Below are 23,212 nucleotides of genomic sequence, written 5' to 3'. Positions count from 1 at the left end.
ACCGCCACCTCTAGTCGCCACTCTTCAGTCTTTCATGATCAGAGCAGAAAGGAGAATGCATCTCTGCAGGACCTTAGGAAGAGGGCCATTTGTGAGAATCAAGATTTGTAAACGGATTCTCAGCATCCCGTGGCCTTCCCTACCCTCAAAGACAGTGGAGTCAGTCACAGTGATGCAGCCCTCTCTCAACACAACTGCTGCTATGGCCCCATCAATTATTTTGGGGAATTAGCGGCTATCTTAAAGCTTTTAACTAGAGTATCATTTCATGAAGCCTCTGCAAGTCCTAAATGAACACTACTTAAACTGTGTAAATTGACTGACAGATTAAAAACACATGTAATGGACCCATGTACACTGGGATCCTAACATGCAAAGGAAAATAGTGCTTCATTAAAGGCATGGCATGATGAGGAAGCACTAGAGCATACCCATTTCCGTGGCTGACATGAGACAGACTGGCTTTTACAAGGAAAGTCGAAAAATAACCTAACATCCCTCAACAGAAATGTTTGCCACTCCCAGATACTAAGGGACTGGTCTCTGAGCACTGTCAGATCCAAGTCAGCAAGGCTACTTGGGAATTACATAACGGTCTAAGCTGGGAGAAGGGCTTTTAAAGGGTTGGCACAGTCAACATCTCTGACCTATGAAGGAGCACTAACAATAACATTCCCTTCTTCTCCCTCATCAGGATGCTGGGGAAAGTGTAGTTGCAAAGCACTTTGAGCTCCCCACTATAGACAGACATGGGAGAGAAGGGACCCTCTTAATGTCTTCAAGGGGTATGGGACTCTGAGGAAGAGGGGAGGACACTCTGCCGCAGTTTCTAGTCTCTACTTCAGAAATGATGTTGAGAGGTAATGTGATGTTCTTAGTCTCTAGAGGAATATGGAGAGAGTAGACAAGGCATAAACACTGACCAAATAAAAGTAATTCTTATTTTCTGTAAAAGCCATAGGTCTAAATATCTGTCAGTTCTCTTTTGTTTTTATATCATTTGTGCATGAAACATGCACCTAAGGCCAGGGAATCGCATGTGCTGGTGGTCTTCTGAGGCCCAGAGGCCACAGATGGCCTTTGGACGGCCCACAGTCTCTACCTCAGTCCTGATTGGGCAAGGGTAAAGGTGGGGTTGCGGGGAGGGAGGAAAGGAGGGACACGATGGAGTGAAAGTGAAAGCAGAGATAACATAAAAAGCACTATACAAATGTTGTTTTTCTTCTCAGCTCTACATTCCCACGATACTTTACTTAGACCTTCCGGGGGCATTTGTAACATATTATTTTGTCATAGTTCTCCATATGGTTACCTTATTCATCTTTGTATCCCAAGCACAGTCCTGGGATACAAAGTATTTGTGACACAGTTACAAACATGAGAATGAATATTTACTTAAGGCATCAGCTAGAATTTCTGAAGTGACAAGCATTGCTTCCCATTCCCTACCAGAAGGGTCAAAAAGTTTTCAGTTGACAACCGTCTGCAGGCAACAGCTGTACCTCCACGCACAGCACTGGAAAGCTGGAGTTTGTAACCAGTCCTCCTGGTTGTGCATCCCTGGAAAAGTTACTTAACCTCTCAGAGGCTCTGCTTCCTCATCTGTAAAATGGGGATATCATCTACCTCAACAGAACTGATGGAAGATTAAATAACAAATATTAAGGCCTGGTATATAGTAGGTGTTCAGTAAACATGAGGAGGGCAACATGAGATAGTAGAAAGAGTACCAGATTTAAAATCAGAAGACCTGCATCAAGTCCCGGCTGAGCCCCTTAAGTTGAGGACTATGAAACCTTCTGTGCTTCCTCAGCTGAAATGGAAATGCTGATCTGCCTGCCTCAGAGAATCACTGTGAGGGTCAAAGCAAAAAATGCACATAAAGAAAACAGGGAAAGATTGAAGCCTATAAGAGCTAAGCAAACTACCACTTAGATGTCTCAAGTGCAGATTCTTTCAAGAGTGCAAACCGATACCCATAATCATTTTATCAAATTCTCAGAATGATTCCATTTAACTACACTTTCAAAGGCTGCCTCTGTGTCAGTCTGTCAGTCCACTGGTCAGTTGGACAACCAATACTAACTGGTCACCTAATGTGTGCCAAGCATGCGCTAGGAGCTGAGGATGCTGATGGACTGTGGCCTTTGCCTCTGTGAAGCTTACAGTTTGGGGATGGGGGTGACTAATCAATTATAAATACAGTTGACCCTTGAACTACACAGGTTTGAACTGCACAAGTCCACTTATAAGTGGATTTTTTTCAATAAATACTGTAAATGTGTTTCTCTTATGATTTTACTAAACATTTTCTTTTCTCTAGCTTACTTTATTGCAAGAATACAGTATATAATCCTCATAATATACTAAATAGGTATTAATCAACTCTTTGTTATCAGTAAGATTTCCAATCAACAGGAGGCTATTAGTAAGTTTTGGGGGAGTCAAACGTTATACGTGGATTTTTTACTGCTCTGGGGGGTCAGTGCCCCTAACCCCCCATGTTGTTCAAGGGTCAGCTGTAATTATATGCAGGGCAGAAGTGCCAGTTGCCATGGAAGCATAAAATGAGGGCGGGGGGTTACCCTAACTGAGACTAGAGGACTCACAGGAACGATATTAACCAAGGGCTAATGAAAGTGGTTTTTGGTGACAGGAGACAAGAGAAAAAAGTCAGCTATGGAAATTACGTACCAAAGCCCACACATCAGAAATAGACTCAAAGCTTTCGTTTTCCTCTATCTGCCAAGAAACCTCGTCTTACAACCTCCCACCTCTCCAGATGCCATGCATGGTTCAGAGGGCCTCGTGTTTTCAACCACCCAGCCCTTTCCTTCAATTCACTCGAAACCCACTTTCTGGCCACAAACCTCCAGAGCATTCTAAAGCAGGGTGAGCCCTGACGACTCGCCCGGAACATACGAACAATCAGCCCTCTCTATGGCACCCTGCTCTAGCTATGACACCCTTCCCCCAAAACATCAACGGCACAGTCTGGCATTCAGGGCAGAAAAACAGATCAATGCTAACAAAACTGGAAGGCTGACCAGCAGATAAGTTAGTCTAAGATCATATCAGAAAAAGGCATAGAAAGGAGGCGGGGAATTCCCCAGTGGGTTTCTATCGCATTAATGGCACCTGGACGAATCGGCTTTGGGAAACCAGTGAGATATTCTCCCCTCCCCAGGACTATTACCTCCCTCTCCTCACTCCACTGCCCCGGCCAAGCTCATGAAAGTGCATTTAACCTGGTTTCCTGAGAAATCTGGGTCCTCTCTTCCTCCGATTTTGGTAAAAGGTGGTTGCATCTTCCCACTCCAAGGACACTCATCAATTGAATGAAGTTAACACACATAGTGGAAAAACTTTTAATATCTAACACCTCAGATCTGCCTATATTTTAGTAATCTGCAAATAAATTACTAGTGAGATTCATTATTACTTATATAAGGATTCGGGCATGTAAAACAAACAGAAGTATTATTAACCAAATTCTGATGAAGAGAGACAAGGAACTTCTCTCTGAGGAGCCTACATTAGGTGTCTTACCTCCCACGGCCTCTAGTTAACACTGACCACTAAATTCAAGCTAAGAGCACAAACCTCCACAAAATTGGGATTTCAAAATAAGCTACAGACGCCACAACTGCATGAGGCCCAGAAAAATCACTGTTAAGCCCAGCAGGCAAGGGGTACTCTGGCTGACAACCACTTGGTGTGGGCACCAAGGCCTGGGCGAGAGCAGATGAAGGCAGCTGAGGAGGGGAGCATGGACAGACCTGTGCTGACACTTCCCATGCAGCCTTAAAAAGAATCAGAAAAATATCACCGGCACAAGGAAATCACTTTAAACCACAACACTCTATCCCAATTCCAAAGAAAGTAATTAAATAAAAATTGCATTTTTAAAAGTAATTAAATCAGTATTCTCTCCTTTAACTTGGCACAAACCAAACCAATTTAGGTAAATAGCTATATGACAGTGTCTCCTGAATTTTCACCAAAATACCTTCCTAGTATTAAAAAATACTATCTATCATTGATTCTTCTCCCCATCTCTCACTATCCAACTTCAAGGGGACTCAAAGAAACAACATAAGCCAGAAAGAGAGAGAAATGTTTGCTCGCGTGTCCTTTGCTCATGGAAGTTTTATTCCTTTACAGAGTTCTGCATCAAGGACATATCAGACACACAAAATAACATCTGTGGTTCCTAAAAGTATTTATTTATTTATCTGTTTCCCTTACATGATAGTCTCCTTGAGGACAGAAAATCTGTCTTTTTATTTCTGCCTGTTGCATGTCTAACATAACCCCAGACACATAATAATTGCCCCAAGAAAGTGGTGAACCTATTGGCAAAGAAACAGCTAATTTTTAAATATCTCAAAAGAAGGGAAAGCCTTCTTTTGGTGTAGACTTGGCTTAAGCTCTAGAAATTCCACTGACTACTTCAAGTTACTGTTTGTAGGATGTACCCAACACTTTACGCAACGTGCATTAGTGCCGATAAACTGAATTATGACTTTACCTGGTTATTCAATGTTCTATTGAGAGCATAAAATTAAAGGTATCAGAGATGTATAATGTAGCACAGTGTTTGAGGGGAGGTAAATCCCGGAGGTCAAATTTGTGCTATGAGATCATTTGATACTCTACTCCTTAAATTGCTAAGATAGGCATGTCACTTTGGGGGAGCACTATACTGAGGACCTGTCATCTGCTGCAGGAGCATACGCAGCACATGGAAGATGTCCTTCTTATCCAGGGCTCTATAAACTCTTCAGCCCTTAACAATTTCTCTCCCACTTTACCAAAAGAGACTTATACCCTTAGCGGCAAATACGCAGCAGTTCATCTCGAAAGTTTTTCATTTCGCCTCCTATCAATCACCTAAAGCTGGAGTGACACGGCCTAGTGGCTCTATACAGGCGTTCAAACTCTCGCTCTGCCACTTATCTGGGGCAAGTATCTTACCTTCTCTGGGCCTCAGTTGCCTCATAAAGAGGCGGTAATAAGAGAATCCGTCTCAAAGATATTCTGAAGACCGAGTTAATGCGTGTGAAGCACTGAACCTGACATTTAAATAACCCTTATGAGTAATATTATTATGCATTATCCCACCCCTACCCTATTCCATGTATCACTTCTCTGCTCCCCCTGGGCACTGCAGTAGAGCTCCAACATAGAAGGGATAAGTTGAGACTGGTGGTGGCAGATCATCTGTTCTCTTCAATATGCACAATACACATTTGATTTCTACCACATCGAATTACTATTTGACGATCTGTCAATCTGGGCTCCATATACAAATATTGAACGCTTTAGTCTATGGATGGGGAAAAGGATACAAATAATACACTACTGGCCAATGTTAACTGGAAGCCATGAGAGCTAAGACACCTAATGCAGGCCCCTCTCTTTTAACTTGAGGCCTAAAACCTACATAGCCTGGGAATAATAAGTATTACGTGGGGACTCTTACAAAAAGACTTGAAAACACCCTGTTCATGCTAGCCTCAAAGGGACCATAAGTGACAAGACTCTGGAGAGACTGTCCTCTATAAATGTGCTCACTAAAAAAGGATTTGAGAGAAAAGGTCATCTATATGTAAATATCTTAGGACTTGCTACCCTAAAAATAGAGGAAAGAAAAAGAAGATTTGTGAGGAAATATACTAGAAAAGGGAACTGAGGGAGAATGAGTATGCGGCATAATATTGTGACAGAAACAGAAATGAGCCCTTAGCAGGCCCGAGAAGGTCGTTCTCTCAAAGTAGAAACTGAAAAGCTATCATGTGAAGTTGGATACTTGATACGCAATTCTAGTCTGGCCTCCACCACTCAACTGGGAGTTCAAGGTGGTTGCTGGGATAAAAAAAAAAAAAAAAAAAAAATCTTTTGTCTTAGAAGATCTCTAAGATTTCTTTAGCTTTAGGGAGCTAGCAATCTGGATCTGGTGAAAACAGAAGGGTCATAAAGGCAGGCCATGGGAGGAACTTCAGAAATCAAACACTAACAAAAAGTCACCCAAGCAAAGATGAGCAGGGTCAGTACTTTTACCAGAGCAGACCTGCAAGGGACCACTCTGCCTAGCTCATTCAAAAGCAAACCTGTTGATTACAGGCTCAAGTGCTGCCCAGAGCTGCACCTGTAGCTGTGTGATTGCCCCACAGCTGGCTCTGCAGGCCTGGGAAAAAAAAAAAACAGGTCTGGCCAAACAGCAGCCACCCAGCGCTCTCCACCACCTCTTTTTCTCTCAAGTTACTTACGAACATTAAGCACTTCATTTAACAAATCATCAACAACAAAAAGATTAAATTTGTCACTAAAATCCCAGCTTGCAGCATGCTACACCTGTCACACAACAACTTATTTTCATCGGAGCACCTGACACACAATGCGCCCTTCGGCCTACCTCCGCTTGCATCACAGGACACTTCTGTATTGATCGCTGGGAAAAATCAAGCACCCTCTCACTCGACTTCTGCCCCACTTCCCACAGGCTCCATGGAGCTAGGTCTCTCATATTTATTTCCCTTTCTTCTTATACATCTAGTATCATGAGGCTGCAATTCTGGCAGTGGATAGAGATGACATCAGAATTCTCAGAACTGGGGGAACTTCCAGAGATCACCCGGTTTCATCAACAGCCTGAACGAAGGCCATACCATTTCTTTCTCAAGCCCACAAGCATGCTGTGTCACTCAAACAACAAGTTTCATGGTGTTCCAAAGGTATACTGACATCATTTCAGGACAGGGAGAGATTACTACAAGTAGGAAGTCACTTGTATAAAATATCGTTACAAAATACAGACCCAGCGTAGCATAAAAGTGAGAGGATTCTGCGAGGAGAAGACTCACATTTAAGAACTGACTGTCAGGATCCTGGACTCAGGACAAAGTCAAGCAGTCACACTGTGCTCTCACACAGATGGGACCCTGGAAAACACCTGTTCTAAATAATCCAGATCAGTTTCCTGGTGTCAAATATAATTCCACCCATCTTGGCCTAACAAAGTTATGGACAGAATTCTTTTTAAATGTCTTAAGAATGTCATATACATTCTTAAAATCAATTTTTATACTTTCAGTGTGTCACGTGCTGTTACACAATGAATATTACTCAAACTATTGATTGATTACAAAGAGGCCAGATCTTACTTTTACACACTAAATATATGTTCTATGTTTAAAAGTCTAAATAAAGCTGTCGTTCTGTCCTGCACCATCTAGTTCTTGTTCTATCATAATTCCAGAACGAATGAAAATCTCACCAATAAAATTTAAGATCCTTTTTTCCTTATAGATTCTAGTGCTTTCATAGTTTTATAAGAGAAATAATTAATTGTTCTGAACACGTAAGTCTCTTCTATCCAATCTAGTGTCTTATTTTTCAATGAGCTGATCACTATTTCCCTAAGGGGCCATTCTTTTAGAAGATGTCTCTTTTGGGTTATAATCATTTGAGATTCATTCATTTCTTAAGTGGAGTTACATTAAACCTCCAGACAGTACACTAGCCTTCAAGCCATTCCTCTGACTTATCAATCCAAATAACTATATCACTTTTGGCAACTATTCCACTGTAAATGCCAACCAGGCAGTAATGTGAAGTCCAGAAACAGTTGATTGTTCCAGGATACCCTGCAAATGCTCAGAAAAAAAATTAAAGGCAAGAAGTCTGTGTGAGAAGAATCAGTGAAACACATGATCATTTGGAACAATATCTGTCCATCCTTGGAGAAGCCTAGAGGAACAAAATTGCCTTAGCCAGAGGTAAACTTCCCTGCTGTCTTAACAGTGATGCTATACAGTTCTCATACCCTAACAGCAACTTCTATGAGGTATTATCTTTTAGCTAGTAGAGATAAACCCTAAATGACCTTTCTGGAGGCTAGTCTTCTATGAGTTATTTAAGATATCTCACTATCAGGTCTCACATGGTAATCAATAAACCCGGTTTTAAGACTCCGTGGTGGACCAGAACACTCTGGAAAATTTGCAGTGAGAGATGGAAAGATCTGTTGCACGTTCAGTGAGGGCTGAAACACCTCCGCTCTGTGGGTTCTGCCATACAGCCACAACAATGACAGGCGAAGGGCAGTTCCTGTGGAAACACTTACGGTGCGATTCTTCTGGTGGAAATGGGCCTCTGAGAAACAAAGGCTTCACACCAACAGTACAGTGACGAAGCCCTACAGACAGGGGTCTGGCGCAGACCACTCAGAGCCCAAACCCAGGTAATCATTACCTTCACGTCTATGGATGTGAGAGATAAAAATCTGAATTAACAAAAGGTTAAAGCCTACAGACATGACATATTCTGGTACTTTGAGATCTTTGAGCAGCTGCTCATTGACAAACTCATAATCAAGGGCATCTCTCCAAGGTTTTTCCTGCAGTTAGGAAAGTACAAACCACAGCAACCTACATTTACGTGAATTAGGTTGATCATATTGTATGCTAATAAATGAGTTAGCTCCACCTTCGCCATCCTTCTGCTTGAATTTAATTACTAGTTTAGCCTTTAAAAGGACACTCCCTTCACCTGCAAATGAGTTTGGCACTTGTGTTCAGAATAGAGTTGGGTGTCTAGACTACTCTGCCTCTCCCATGAGATAGCCCAGTTATATCACAGAGGCAGGCCACCAATCTTAGGACCTCACAGGGCCACACACACAAGCCTCACCACCTCCGAGGTAAAGAGGAGAACCTCTTCTCACCCCTCACTTCGAGGCATCCAATCCAACAATTTATTCAGCACCTAGCCATGATCTGGAAATAAACAGAGACATGACAATCTATCAACAGAGACATGACAAGTTCCTGCCAGTGGTATGAACCAGGTACAGTTTGCTTTTAAAAGGCACTTACGTGTTGTTAGCCCTATGTAAAATAACCCGCATGGGTAAAATTTCATGGAAAAAAGTACAAGTCCTCACAGGGGAGATAGGAATGGAGTTTATGCTGCTTTAAACCTGGTTAATACTTACTTTCCCTGAACTGAACTTGGGTGTCACCTCCTCCAGAAAGTTCTCCCCGAATTCCCCAGGCTCACAATCCCCTACCATGCTATACACATTTCTAGGCTTGTGTTGTCTCCATCTCTACAGGGTGGGCTCCTTGGGCTTTGCACCCCTTGCACCTAACACAGTCTCTGGCTATAGCAGGTGTTAAATGAATGCTATGAGTGGACACATGGAAGTGTGTGTGGGTACATGCATGCTCAGGCCTGTTCGTAGTTACATGGAGAGCGACATACTTTTGCTATATAACTTACTTCATCCCATCTTTTCTAATGTTAATAACAAGTCCTTTGTACAATTTATAAAGGAATATCTGCTCTCCTCTCCCAATATGTACTGAAAATGAAGTTCACTAGGCATGAGCAGCAGCAAAAAAGTATAAATGATTTGCTCATTTATACCTAGATCATAAACTGAGATCCAGGGAGAGGTGAGGTGGGAGATGAAATAAGGGAGGTAGGCAAGGTCCAGACTACTGGGAATCTTCCCAAAGAGCCTGACTTCTGCAGATGATGGGAAGCTTTTAAAAGATTTCTAGAAGGAAAGGTTAGGGTTGAGTTACAGACAGCTCATCCAGGCAGCTCTGTGGAGGACTGACTGAGGGAGTAAGACCAGCTCTAAGGCTACTGTAATAATCCATGTGAATAGGGCCTGAACGAATGTGGTCCTGATGGAAAAGAAAAACTGACTCAAGACGTATTTAGCAAGCCAATTCAGCAGAACTTGGCAACTGACTGAAATGAAGAAAGAGGTGAAGAGAGAGAGAAAATTCCACAACGATTCATAGGTAACTGGATGATGGTGAGAGAGTTCTGGTGGGAAAATGGGCAGAGGAGCAGGTTAGGGTAATGATTATTTAATTGTGGACAATGCTGACTTGGAGATGCCTGAAGGATATCCAAGTAGGTCTGTCTAGCAAGCACACTAGACATGAGACTTTGGATATGTTCTTGGACATCCTTAAGGCACAGTTTCCTCAGGTAGGAAATGCAGGTACTGTGGTACCTGCTCATTCCTCATGGGCTGTTGTGAGGATTGAAGGAGATGGAGTATAAAACCTTTTGCCCTGAGCCTGCCTCAGTCCTAGAGGCAGGAATCAACCTCAAGGACAAAAATGGGAGACAGAGGTTTAGAAGTCTTTGGCACATGAGCAATGTGGTTAAGACCGTGAAAGCAGATGAGATATGTGGAGTGAGAAAAACAACATAAGAACAAAAGCCCAGGAAACACCAATATGTAAGGGGATTGAGGGATGATGAGAGAGATACCAGAAGAAGCAAAGAAACAAAAATGACCCCAGAAGGTGCTAAAGAAACAGAGAAACAGGGGAGCAAAGAATCTCAAGAAGAACATAGCAGCCAACAAGACGAATAAGTGACATGATTACATGATCATTCCTGGGCTTCGTAGGGGCTGTATTCACACAGTGGTAAGGGCAGAATCCAGCCCTGCATTGAGAAGAAGAATGAAAAGTGGAGGTAGGGGGAGTGGGAAGCACAGAGATAGACAGCTCTTGGGGAAGTGGCTAAGAATGAAAGGGGAGACACTGAGCCTCACCTCAAAAGGGAAGCAAACAAGGCCAAGAAAAGGATGGAGCAGGGGTTGTTCTGTGAAGATGGAGATGCTGAGTGTTTAGAGAGGTCTGGGTCTGTTTCTAAAGGGAAGGTGTCGGGGGCAGGAAGAGGACGCAGGTATGAGAAAGGGAACGCCTGACCCAGTGAGGACATATAGAGGACCCAAGCAGAGCAGGTAGAGGGATGGACCTAAGCAGGAAGTTCACCTCATCTGAAGACTGCTTACAGGATATGACACAGGTGAGAGCAGGAAGTACACACCTGTCAGCTTCTGTTTTCTTGGAAGACTAATGCACATGCCTACAGAGAATAATTTGAGAGTTAGGAAACAAACAAGTTCTCTCTGATGATAACTCTGACTCTAATCTGACCTCTTCCAAACAATGGCCCAAGTATAAGGCAAGTGAGGAATTTAGGGTCCTGCTAAAAGTAAGGAGAGGAGGAGTGGGGGGAGGGGGAAGCTTGAGGAGAGTGGTGAGACTTCATTATTTTTTTCATTCGAACCTCTCAATTTCTTCTAATATAAGCTTCATTCAAACAGAACTGTCAGTAGGTAATTGGACTTCAAAGTATTCATGGTAATAATATTAATGGAAAGACTCGTTTAATATCTTGACAGTAACAATTTTTTCAGAATCATTATTTTTCCTGTTTTAAAACGAAATTCTACATATACAAATTCAATAGGACCAAATTACAGCAAGAGTCGACAATGAGCCATTAGCAATTTAATGGCTCACTTCAAGGTCACAGTTAAACTACGATTGAGTTTATTCCCCTCACTGGTGTCCTGTTCTTACAAAGGGCAGGCTGTCATTAACATATTCTTGATCTCTGATGTTCCAGAAGATGGTTTAAGTCTCTCAGTTTTTCCCATTTCGAAAACCACCTCTTAACACCTAAATGAAAGTTAACATTTTATTTGGGGAACCTGGAATTCAGCTAGTCATTTCATACATCTTTTATACTTATTTAAGTAGTCAAGATAATAAAAATCACTCTTGCATATTTATTTTAAGCTCCTGAGGCTCACACGTGCGTGTGCACACACATTCAAGTATTAATGTCTGTATCTGAAATATAAATTTCTTAAAGAGAAAATCCTTTAGCAAAAGTGGACGACAGAGTTTGGATTCTGAATCAAACTCAAGATATGAGAACAATGAGGAATTTCTTCATTCTACGAATGTTTCCTGAATCCCTGCCACGCGCTGGGCACCTTCCCAGGGGCTGGGGAGGCTGAGGGTCCCTGGTGCTCACACAGAGAGTGGTACCACCGAGCTGAAAGTAGCAGGTCAGGCCAGAGTGAGAGCAGATACCCAGAAACACATTCTCATTCAACCCCAGACGTTTGCAACAACAGTGCCCCAGCAGATCAATACAACCGCAACCCAAGTACAGGATGAGCATGACAAGAAGGCGAGGGGGCCCAGCAGGGACGCTCAAGCACAATATTCTTCACACAGCCAAAGAGCTAACCAGGGCTTCTGAACAACCAACACCAAGGCTGTGCTAAGCATCTATGCAAATCCTGTTGGGCCTTACTGTGGAGCCAATGAAATGTTTGTTCTGAAAAATTAAATATGTACACTTCAGAAAAACTCTCGTTTGACAGCTATGAAAGATCTAGGACCCAAAACAAGTACCAACCAACAGAGCATATTAGAAATAATCGCCTTCGAGATAAGTCAAAAGTGTGGGGCGGGCCAGGGGAGAGCGGGGGAGGGCAGGCACTTCGTATTTTCTGCATACCGAATCAAAATTGTTGGTGCTCTTGATTTTACCCATAAATCTACAAGTTCAAATGATGCGCTTTTAAAAGTATAGTTTTTCTCCTTGAAAGCCTGACAATAATTCACATTCAATTATTAGACAGTAAAATTTAAATCAAAAAACACATTTTAATGCCAATTGAGTTTATGTACGATCATTTCCTTTAACTGCATCAATAAAAATGCAGTTAAGCTTTTGCACCTCATTTCAGCTTTTACACCTAAAAGATGAAGAATTTTTCGAAGTCCTTTGCAACTACATATTGTATTATAACTTTACTTCTTTCTGGTTGGTTATTCATACTAACTCAGAACCGTGTGTCTGTCCCATAGCACATGACCAAACCAACAGACTCAACTTCAAGGTTTTTCATAAACTAACTTTGGCCAACACTGTAGTATAGTCATTCCAGTTTCATTTCCACATGTTCCTTGCAAGATCTTTCAGAGTGGACCTATGTACAAAGTTTATCCCAAATCCCTATGATTCCAGCATGAGGAAACCATCTCCTCACCAGTAACCTATTGATTTACACTATAGAATCTTAAATAAAAAGCAAAACATTAAGAAGGCTGAACTCAAAAATTCCTTCTAAAAATTTTCTAAAATTCAAAAAAACTCTAAAGTTGTACGTAAATAAATGTCTGACTGTTTTCAGAGCTCATTTCGGAACAGGCTGGGCCCGTGACTTCATATTTAAGCACTGGGGTAGAGTGGTAGTAGTGACGGTCACAGTGATAATTCTCTGCAGCGGCATATGTCACGCACTGCGCTAGATGATTTACATAATTCCTCACTGTATTCTCACATAACCCCATGAGAGAAATATTACACTACGATGAGAAAGCTGAGGCTTGCAGAAGTTAAATGACCTCTGCTAATAAAAGGCAGAACTAATAGTTGAACCCCAATCGGGCTGACACCCAACAATCATACTATGATGCACTGATGATTATGGTAGTTGTCCAATAAATGTTCCTCAAAGCCTGTATTTGTGTAGTATCGCTCTGTAATTGTAGATTCTGCATTCCAACTTACGTGGCTTAGGCAAATGCTGATGTCTTTTTACATAAACACAGACCAAATGGATACTGAAGGGGAGGGTCTGAAATATTCTGAGGAACAGGGAGATGCCAAAATAGGTAGGCATTATCCAAAACTATTCAAAATAGGGAAAATTATCCAGGGTTAATTCACAAAATTGTAGTCCATAAAGTAAATAAGCTTTCAGTAGTTAAGCAAGAATCAACTGTAATCTAGTTATTCATAATTTTTGAGGTTTTACTTTCTTTACAATTATTGGGACCATGTTTATTAATTCTCATCTATTAATTTATGGTTTTATAAAACACTATTAGGGCCCTATCAATTATACCACTGGAGTATAATTATTTTATCCCTGTAAATATTGAAATTTTCCATTATACTTATGAGTCTATAGAAGATAAATATATCATTCAAAAATTCAAAGATTTGGAATAAACTTCAGAGTCTTTGCTTCCTTTTCCCTATTTTCTCTTTAGAAAATTTGGTGTTAGAGGAAGTAAGAGAGTAAGCAGATGTTTCTATGAAGGGCACCAACAAGACTATACCTAGGAAACTTACATCTCCACCCTCATTAACTAAGATGCAACCATCTGAATGTGTTTCCTTGGCCAATATTGTTTTCAGAAGGCCCTTGTCCAAAACATTAATTTCCTTGGGAGACTAAAAGTAACCAAAGCTACCATTTCTTGAGGGCCTATTTTGTGCTGGACATGTTTAATGTATTAAATCTAATTGTCACACCAATCCTGTGAGGTAGCTAATATTAACACCATTTTCCAGAGGAGAAAACAGCCAGAGATGAAGGGATTCGCTCACTACAACAGAGCTGGGGTAATACACCGAACTAGCTAACACAAAGTCTACCTTCTTTCCAAAACTTCTGGTTGTACCGCCACACATCAGGTTTGTTCCCACCTTCAGGCCTTTCTCTAATAGTCACATGGCTGGTGGCTTCTTGTCACTCGGGTTGCAACTGAAATGTCACCCTCTCTGTGAGTCCTTCTCTGTCCACTCTAGGTAAGGCAGTCACCTTGTCACACTCTATCATATCACCCTGTTTTAATTCTCCACTTAGCACCTAACTGCCACTTGTTATTTTCATAATCACCTGTTTGCTTATTACCTGCCTCTCTCTATGCCAAGGTGGAAGCTCTGAGAGCCAAGATTCTGGGCGTTGTGTTCTCTGCCCTATTTGTAACATCTAGAAAGGCTGGACACGCAGCAGGTGTTGAACGGCTTTCCTGCTGCCTCCACCGCACACTGAGGTGGCAAAGGAAAGAATCTTGGACTGAAGTCCAGAGAACTAGATTCTAGCTTCACCTCTAACTAGCTCAAGGGCTCCATTCAGCTCTATTTCCACCATCATCAGGTTGTTTTCCAAGGTGTTGGCTAGGTGAGTTGGAACTCAAAAGATCAGAAAATTCTGTTGGGTCAGAGGAACCCAGGCCACAAGAGATCAGGGGTCTCAGGGCGAGAGGACCAGACAAGTATCACTGATTTCATCATTTTGTCTTAGAATAACACAGTTGTTCACCATAATGCCCAGTACAGCTCAAAGACAGAGTAAATGTTTTAAGTAATACAGATAAATCCTATCTCTTTTTACAGGGGAAAAATTTATATTAACAAAAGATACTAAGCTAAGGTCACTCACACTGTCCTAGTTATTTTTGGTGGTTTTTTTTTTTTTTAACTTTTCATCTCCTGCAAGCCTCAAAGAAACCCCTTCAAAAATAGAGGCTTTTGGAAATACCTAAATAACACAACCAAATAGGCCCTAAAATGGGTCATCATCTGGTATATTTTACCAGGAGCCAGAAGTAAATGAGAAGACATTTTTTAAGCACATCTTTTTCTCTAAAATTTATAGCAACCCTTTTCTACCAGTTGTCTAAATAGTTGAAGTGAAAATGTCTTCAGATACAGGGGGAAATATCAGAACCATGCCCTGGGACTTAGAAATTAATAAAAGCCTTATTGTGACACCTTTCCACTGAGGTTTCTTAACCTGAGGCCCTGTGTTCACAGTTAAGCTTCAGGGACCACTAACCTGGAGACCCTATTCCCAGCATATTGTCAATATGTACATTTTTCTAGAAACAGTGTCCATAGCTTTCATCATCACTAAAAAGGTCGAGGGCTCAAAAACATTTTCAGAGGCACTGCTTCTGCTATGAATCTGTTGTCAACTCATCTGTACTATGATGGAACAACAGTAACAGAAAGTACCTAAAAAGTCCACAGCTCACAAATTAATAAATGCATTCTCTTCAATGAATTATGCTAATATATTTATGACTTTTGTGTACTCTTCCAAAAATAATTTCAGAGCCTAGAACAAATCTGAGCATCAGCAGAATAATCTCTAGAAGATATTTCAGAAGGGAGAATAATTTTCATTATCCAATCCACCATAACTAGAACCACATAACTCGGATGCTGGCAGGGGCCACAGGGCTCAGGGCTGCCTGCCCTCTGATACCACAGAGAACACCAAAGCCCAGTGTGTGGACAGAGGGACACTGTATTTAAGTGCTACAAGGGAGATGGAGAAACAGTGCTATGCAAGTACAAGGGATAAGTATGACTTACAAATGAAAATGCAGCTTTGTGGTTTTGGTTTAAGAACTTGGACAACAGTGGCTAGGTGTAGAATATGCTCACACAGGCCCCATATGGCTTACTTTTAAATGTAATTATGAGGGGTTCATGGTGGCCATGGTTCTATCCTCTGGCAAATTTTTTTTTTCCACCAGAAGCACAACTAAACATCTTTCTCTCCCTGTAAGGTCAAAGGTATACAAAAACAAAACTTACGTAAAATCTAAGGAACTATCTAGAAGGCAGCACATTACAAAAGCACTGCTAGTGAGTCTTCTACTAAAAATTCCTGCGTGCTTTGCCTGCTATAACTTACTGGTGCCACAGAAATATACTAACAGAATAATCCTGATAAATCTCTCTGGAAGGTACCAGGATTCTCAACAAAAATTTCCCAACTCATAAAACTCTTCAGCATAGCACTTAAACACTAGATAGCCAATGCCCTTGGGCACATTCCTCCATCTAATTAAAATGTCTGTCCTACAAGTGATTTATAGTATTTGTCATCACCTAAGGTGGATATATAAACTGGTAGCTACAGACACTTCATAACTACAAAGTATTAATTACCATGCTAGTGAGAACAGCTTCTAGCAAAAGCTCAAACAGTGGGATTCTCAACATCTCCCCGACTGGAGGTAAAAGGGACATAACTTATAACCATCCCACAGAATGAGGAGCCCATTAGTGTAAATCAAGAAATATTACTGCATGGCTTAAAATGAGGACCCACTGTAATTCCTTAAGTCTGATTCTAAGCCAAGGAAATAACATCAACATCACTATCGATGTTAAAAGTCATTTAGACAGGAGCTAAATCCTCTCTAAGCCTGAGCAATTTAGATTTGAACCAATTTAATTCTTAGGAGTTACTACCTCTGATAAGACATAATTCATTTTGACTACTTAAAACCAAACCAGTTATTCCAAAAGAGAAATGATGTAATTGTCAAACATATGGTAGCAGAGGCTTTAGGGATGGAAGGTCCTTAGAGATATTCTAGTTCAACCCCTTCATTATATAAACCAGAGAACTGAGACTCTGATATGTAGAGGCTTATCTGAGGTCACAGCTGATTGGTGGCAAAGCCACACCTTGAACCCTGTTCTCCTTACTCCCATTATAGCATTACACTTACATACCGCTGGAAGCTGTATAATAAAATTCAAAAAGATTTTTTTAGTAGTTAATACAATACTAATTTGTAGTTAAACTTCCCATTTACTAATAAACCAGCTTCCTCAAAATTTTAGGATGCATATATAGATAATATCTAAATATATATCTAATTTGTTTATAAATATACATCTAAATAACATATATATAGATATTAAATGTGTGTGTTTGTCACCATATCACATGAGCTAAGGTAACAGCACTACTTTGGCTTAAACAATCCCCCAAGTTCCCACATTCTGAAAACAAAGGCCTGAGCTACAGTAGGTGTCAAAAACTCAAAAATCTCCCAGGACCAAGTGGGTAATAAGTCAAGATGAGTGCTTAATAGAGAATGGTGGGGTCTGTGGTAAACTGAAGCACCTCCTGAGAACTAAACGCCTTCGGATTCGATGTTAAAAACATCTCTGCAAATGAATACATCTGCAGGTTGTCCATGAGCCTGAGCTATTAGGCTTTTTGTTGTTCTGAACTAGATGACCTGCCTGCTTCAACACCTATGATTCCTTTATGATCTGTACAAAGCTCACAGTATTTGATGGTTCAAATAGGGTGTTACTGTTTTCTTCCTTGGGAATCAAATGTTCTTTTAGGCCATATGTTCACAATCATGGCAACTTAGTCTCCTCCCAGATTTTCCAAAGATGGAAATATTTCCACGGGTCAGGAACATTTAGCTTTCAAAAGGGCCTCTGTGATGTCTCTCTGGGAAAGCATTATCAAGTCAAAAGTTCCTCTTCTTCTTTTGAGGAATGATTTTTGACAGTCTTTTAACTGAAGCGAGCTTGTGGCTATCTATACAGGAGACTTAAAAATCAGCTCTTGAATTTCGCTCCAGGAAAATGTCTCTGATCTCCTCAAACCAGGTGCTCACCAGCATCTTGGTATTTACTGCTGTAATTTCCTGGTTATTGTTCCCCCCACAATCTATCTCCCTCTTGGAACTGTGAGAGGTCTATGAAAGAAGGGATCATGTCTGTCTTGTTCACTTGCCTCTCCGAGGTAGAGCAGAGCTCCCGGTACATAGAACATGCTCGATGGTAGGTGAATGCTCACCTAGGGCTTGGCATTTCATACAGGAATATGTAACAGTGTGTTAGAGGAGCTACCCCAAGAGCTGGGGGGATGAATCTTAGTCCATTGCCCATACTATTACACCCTGAACTCCCTCTGACCAATATCACATACTTCCAAGAGAACCCAATCCATTCACATGTCCATTCTTTCAGGATGCGAGGGAGCAGGGGGCACAGAAATTTCAAGATGCTGAGGGAACACTAAGGAGGAGGACCAAACCCAGACCTGACATGTCAGGGAAAGTTTTCTGGGTAAGTGATGTTTCTAATGAGAACTGAAGCACAGGTAAGAATTAGCAAGGTGATCCTTGAGGAACTGAAAATCGCTCATGGTGATTGCAGCACAGAGTGTGAGCTGGGATAAAGCTCAAGAGAAATCAAGGGCCAGATGATGAAGAATATTCTATACCATTTTAAAGAGTTGTGCTTTTCCTAAAGTAGTGAGAAACCACTGAAGAATTTTAAGTAAAGGAATGACTCCCAGTCTGGCAATTGAGAGAGATCACTCTGGATATAGGAATGATGAGAGTGGAAAAGAGTGGGCAGTCATTGAGTTTCAACTCAGGCCTCATTCTTCTCATCTAATAAAATAGAGCTAAGCGGTCAACACAAAAGGAGAACCTGACCTAGTCAATTGTTTTATAAACTAGAAAAGAGACTATAGAAAATCCAAGGCACCTCTCTTATTCTAAGTAAATGCTGCCCGTCTCACAAATTTACTGCACTTTTACTATCACAACTAGTCACCGTTCTAAACATTTGCTAGATACCAAAATTGTACTACGAGTTGCATAAGATAAGATGATTCATGCTCTACCCATAAACCTCATTAGCTCTCCAAGGTTGAAATACAATTTTTCAATGCTTATTTCTTAATTCTCCTCTGATTTTAACATGTTGGGCTCACAAATTACTAGTGAACTAGTCCCTTAACATAATAATGAGTTTAAAAATCATAGTCCTTTAAAATGAAACAAAGATGAGAAATTTTCCATACACAGAAATTTCAATTCATTATCACATTCAAAGCATATATAAACCTGGCCCACTTTTTCAAGCACATATTGGTACATCATTAATTGATTTAAAAGAGGGACACAATAATTGTAACAATCGCTCACTCCCCAATTATTTTCATTTGTTTCTATTAGGAAGATGAATAAAATGTTCAAGAAAAGACGCTCCCAAAGTACTTATACTTTATTTGCCCAAAAATCACATTAAGAAAACATTCTTTTGACAAATACTTAGTGCCTACTATATACCGGACACAGTTTAAGGTGCTGGAGTTAGAACACTGAATAAGAAAGGTAGAGTGCCTACTCTCAAGGCATTTATACTCTAAAGGAGGAGAGTAAAATAAACAAATATTAACAAATGATCTCAGAGAATGGTGAGTGCAATGAAGGGTGACGAGATAGCATTGTTAGGAAAAGGCTCTCTGAGGGAAAACATCTGAGCCACAACCCGCATGATGAGAAGCAGCCAGCCCCACTACAACACAATGCCTACAATGAGACTGAAGACACAATATATCCAATTTATGTACATTAGAATAAACCTCCATGGAGATGCTAACATAATTTTTTCCCTTAAACATTAAGTTAATGACTCAATGTTAGACACACCTCAACAACTGGCTTAGAAAAAAAAAAATAAGTGAAATAATTAAATAACTGCACTACAAAGTATAGCATCTGGAAGAATTTTGATGCTATAAATTCATGCACTTGGATGCAGGAATCAAGGGGAAAAGATAATCAAGAGATTGCCCAGTAGTAACCTGGGTGCCTCACCGGACAGGACTACCAAACAGGTACCTTACTAAGAAGCTGAAGGAAAGCAGCCCTCCAGTGCTGTAGGGAACAGAATGTCTTCAAGAGGGCTGAACCAGGAAAACGGCCTGGGATCCTGCCAAGCAGGTCCTTCCTTCCTGAGGGGATGCCAAGGTCTTTCCATGACGCAGCCTCCAGCTCCTCCTGCCTGCCCCCATGTCCCTAATGCTCTGCATTAAGTATTAGATGCCGGTCCTCACTTGGAAAGCTGGCGAATTAAGAGCAAACATGAAAGATGGAAATAAGGTTCAAATTTAGACCAACTTTTGGTTTTTTCAGAAGTCCAAGAAATTATGCAAAATAAACAATTTCTAGAAGAAACAGAAAAAAACTGACAGTGATAATTTAGAAAATGAGACTGTTCAAAAATCGGAAACTATCTTTAATTTTTTTTTATGCTCTGCAGTAAAGAGGCAATGTTGTTTTCGAGTCAGCCTCGGCTTAAGTCTAATTCGGTCACTTATTTAACAAATCATTTTCGTAAAATAGGAATAATAATAACTCAGTTTTTTTCCCCACAGCCTGAAGTATAATTGTTATACAATAACATGCAGATACTTAAAATGAACTATGTGATGAGCTTGGGCATATGTATATAACTGTGAAATGATCTCCTAAATCAAAACAGTGAGTATTTTCATCTCCTTCAGAAGTTTCCTTATGCTTCCTTTGTAATCCATCCCACCCTTATCCTCACCCTTCCAGTTCCAGGCATGCACTGATATGCTTCCTGCCACTACAAACAAGTTTTCATTTTCTGTAATTTTGAATACAGTGTGTACTCCTTTTTGTCTGGCTTCTTTCACTCACTGTAATTATTTTGAGATTTATCGGTATTGTTGCATGTATCAATAGTTCATCACTTTTTATTATTCAGTATTCCACTGTATGGATACACAATTTGTTTAAACAGTCACCATTTTACTGCCATTTGAGTTATTTCTAATTTGGGGGCTATTATAAATAAAGCTGCTACGAACATTTGTGCACATGTCTTTGTATAAATGCTTTCATTTCTCTGGTAAATACTTAAGAGTAGCTAGGTCATGCAGCAGGTATATGGGTAACATTTTAAGACACTGCCAAAATGTTTTCAACATGACCGTATGATTTTATATTCCTCACAGTAGGATATGAGAGTTCCAGTTGCTCCACTCCTTCCCCAACACTTGGTTTGGTCACTCTTTTTAATTTTAGCCTTTCCAGTGGGTTTTGGTTTTAATTTACATTTCCTTGATGACTAATGATGTTGAGCATCTTTTAATGTGTAATTTATCACGATGGTCCTATTCAAATCTTTGGATCATTTTAAATTGGGTATTTTTCTCATTACTACTGAGTTGTAAGAATTCTTTTATATATTCATGTTACAACTCTTTTGTCTGATTTACATGTTGCAAATATTTTCTCCCAGTCTGTGGCTTGTGTTTTCATTTTCTAAGTGTCTTTTGAAAAACAATAGTTAATTTTGATAAAGTTCAATTTATTGATTTTTTTGTAGATCATTTTATATATGATTGAGATGATCATATGAATCTCCTTTTTTATTCTGCTAATATAAAGAATTGCACTAATTGGTTTTTTAAATGTTAAATCAACCTTGCCGTCCTTGTTATAAACCCAATATAGTCATGATGTACTATCCAATTGCTATGTTGTTGGATTTGATTTGCTAAGATTTAAGAATTTTTATTATATCTGTGTTCACAAAGAGCACTGGTCTGTAGTTTTGTTTTATTTTGGTTTTTGTTTGTTTTTGTTTTTGTAATGTTTTAATCAGGTTTTGGTATAAGGGTAACGTTGGCCTCATGGAATAAGTTGACATGTTTTTCCTTCTATTTTCTGAAATAGTTTGGGTAGAGTTGGCAACATTTCTTCCTTAAATGTATGACAAAATTCACCAGTAAAGTCATCAGAACCTTGAGTTTACAGTGTAGAGGGTTTTTAACTACACATTCAATTACCTTAATAGACAGTTATTCAAGTTATTTGAGTGAGTTTTGGTAGTTTGTATCTTTTAAGGGATTTGTTCATTTCATCTAAACTGTGGAATTTACTGACATAAAATTGTTCATAATATTTCTTTTATTTATTGTATTTTTTTTTTTTTAAGCAAGGCAACCCTTGGTTGACCTCACAGATTGCAAGGACTTTGTCAGCTTAATCCCTTATTTTTAATTTTTTATGCCTACAGCACCTGGTCTTCCTAGGTGGTCTCCCATCCAAGTACTAAACAGGCCTGACCCTGCTTAGCTTCTGAGATCAGACGGGATCCGGTCTGTTCAGGGTAGCACGGCTGTAGACCATTTCCTCTTTTTAACGTCTGTAGGACCCATAGTAATGTTCTCTCTCATTTCTAATATTGGTAATTTGTGTCTTCTCTCTCTTTTTTTTTTTCCTTGATCATTCTGGCTTGAGGCTTATCAATTTTGTTAATTTTTTTTCAAAACCAGTTATCGTTTCTGCTTTCTACTTCATTGCCTTCTGCTATCTTTACAATTTTTTTTACTTTTGGTTCAATTTGCTCTTCTACTTTCAGGTGGAAACTTAGGTCTTCAAGATCTTTTCTCATTTAAGTACTTAACACTGAATTTTCATTTAAGAACTTCTTTAGCTGTATCTCCACCTCCTTAGGTTTTATGTAGATTAAATGAAATATGTACAGTCAAAAAAAAATATTTGATTGTCTAATCCATGTCAGGCACTGTTTTGGTATTAGGAATATACTGCATAAAATAGATCTGACCCATTCTCTCATCAAGCTTAGAAAGTGATATTGACAAAACTGGTACTAAAATCAATGTAAATAATTCTCTTCTTGATACTTAGAAAGTACATTAAGCCAGATAGCATAACATTTTTGTTTTACTCTAATGATAAACGTATCTTCTGTTTTTGTCTCTTTATGTGATCCAGTAAAAACTAAGTCATTAGGTTTTTTAAAGTTCAGCAATTGGTAATTCCAATTGAAACACAAATTTATCATGGAGTAAATTCAATTATTATATTTGTAACTGTCTAGATAAACCACACATTTCAATTTAATATATTAATGATGAATAAGTATTTTTGTAATTCTAAATTTCAGAATCACC

General features: G+C 39.9%; 1 protein-coding gene and 1 pseudogene across 1 annotated transcript in view; both read right to left on the bottom strand.

The window, feature by feature from the left end:
- The window catches only part of PRKCH (protein kinase C eta), a 197,890-nt gene that overhangs the window by 171,658 nt on the left and 3,020 nt on the right, over positions 1–23,212 (bottom strand). The window lies entirely within an intron of this gene.
- On the bottom strand, positions 22,303–22,421 carry LOC120604227 (uncharacterized; annotated as a pseudogene).

This window comes from Pteropus medius, unplaced genomic scaffold (assembly GCF_902729225.1).
Source record: "Pteropus medius unplaced genomic scaffold, Ma_sr-lr_union100, whole genome shotgun sequence".
Classification (NCBI taxonomy): Eukaryota; Metazoa; Chordata; class Mammalia; order Chiroptera; family Pteropodidae; genus Pteropus; species Pteropus medius.
Note: the sequence above shows the minus strand (reverse complement) of the source record. Positions and strands in the feature narration are given on the sequence as shown.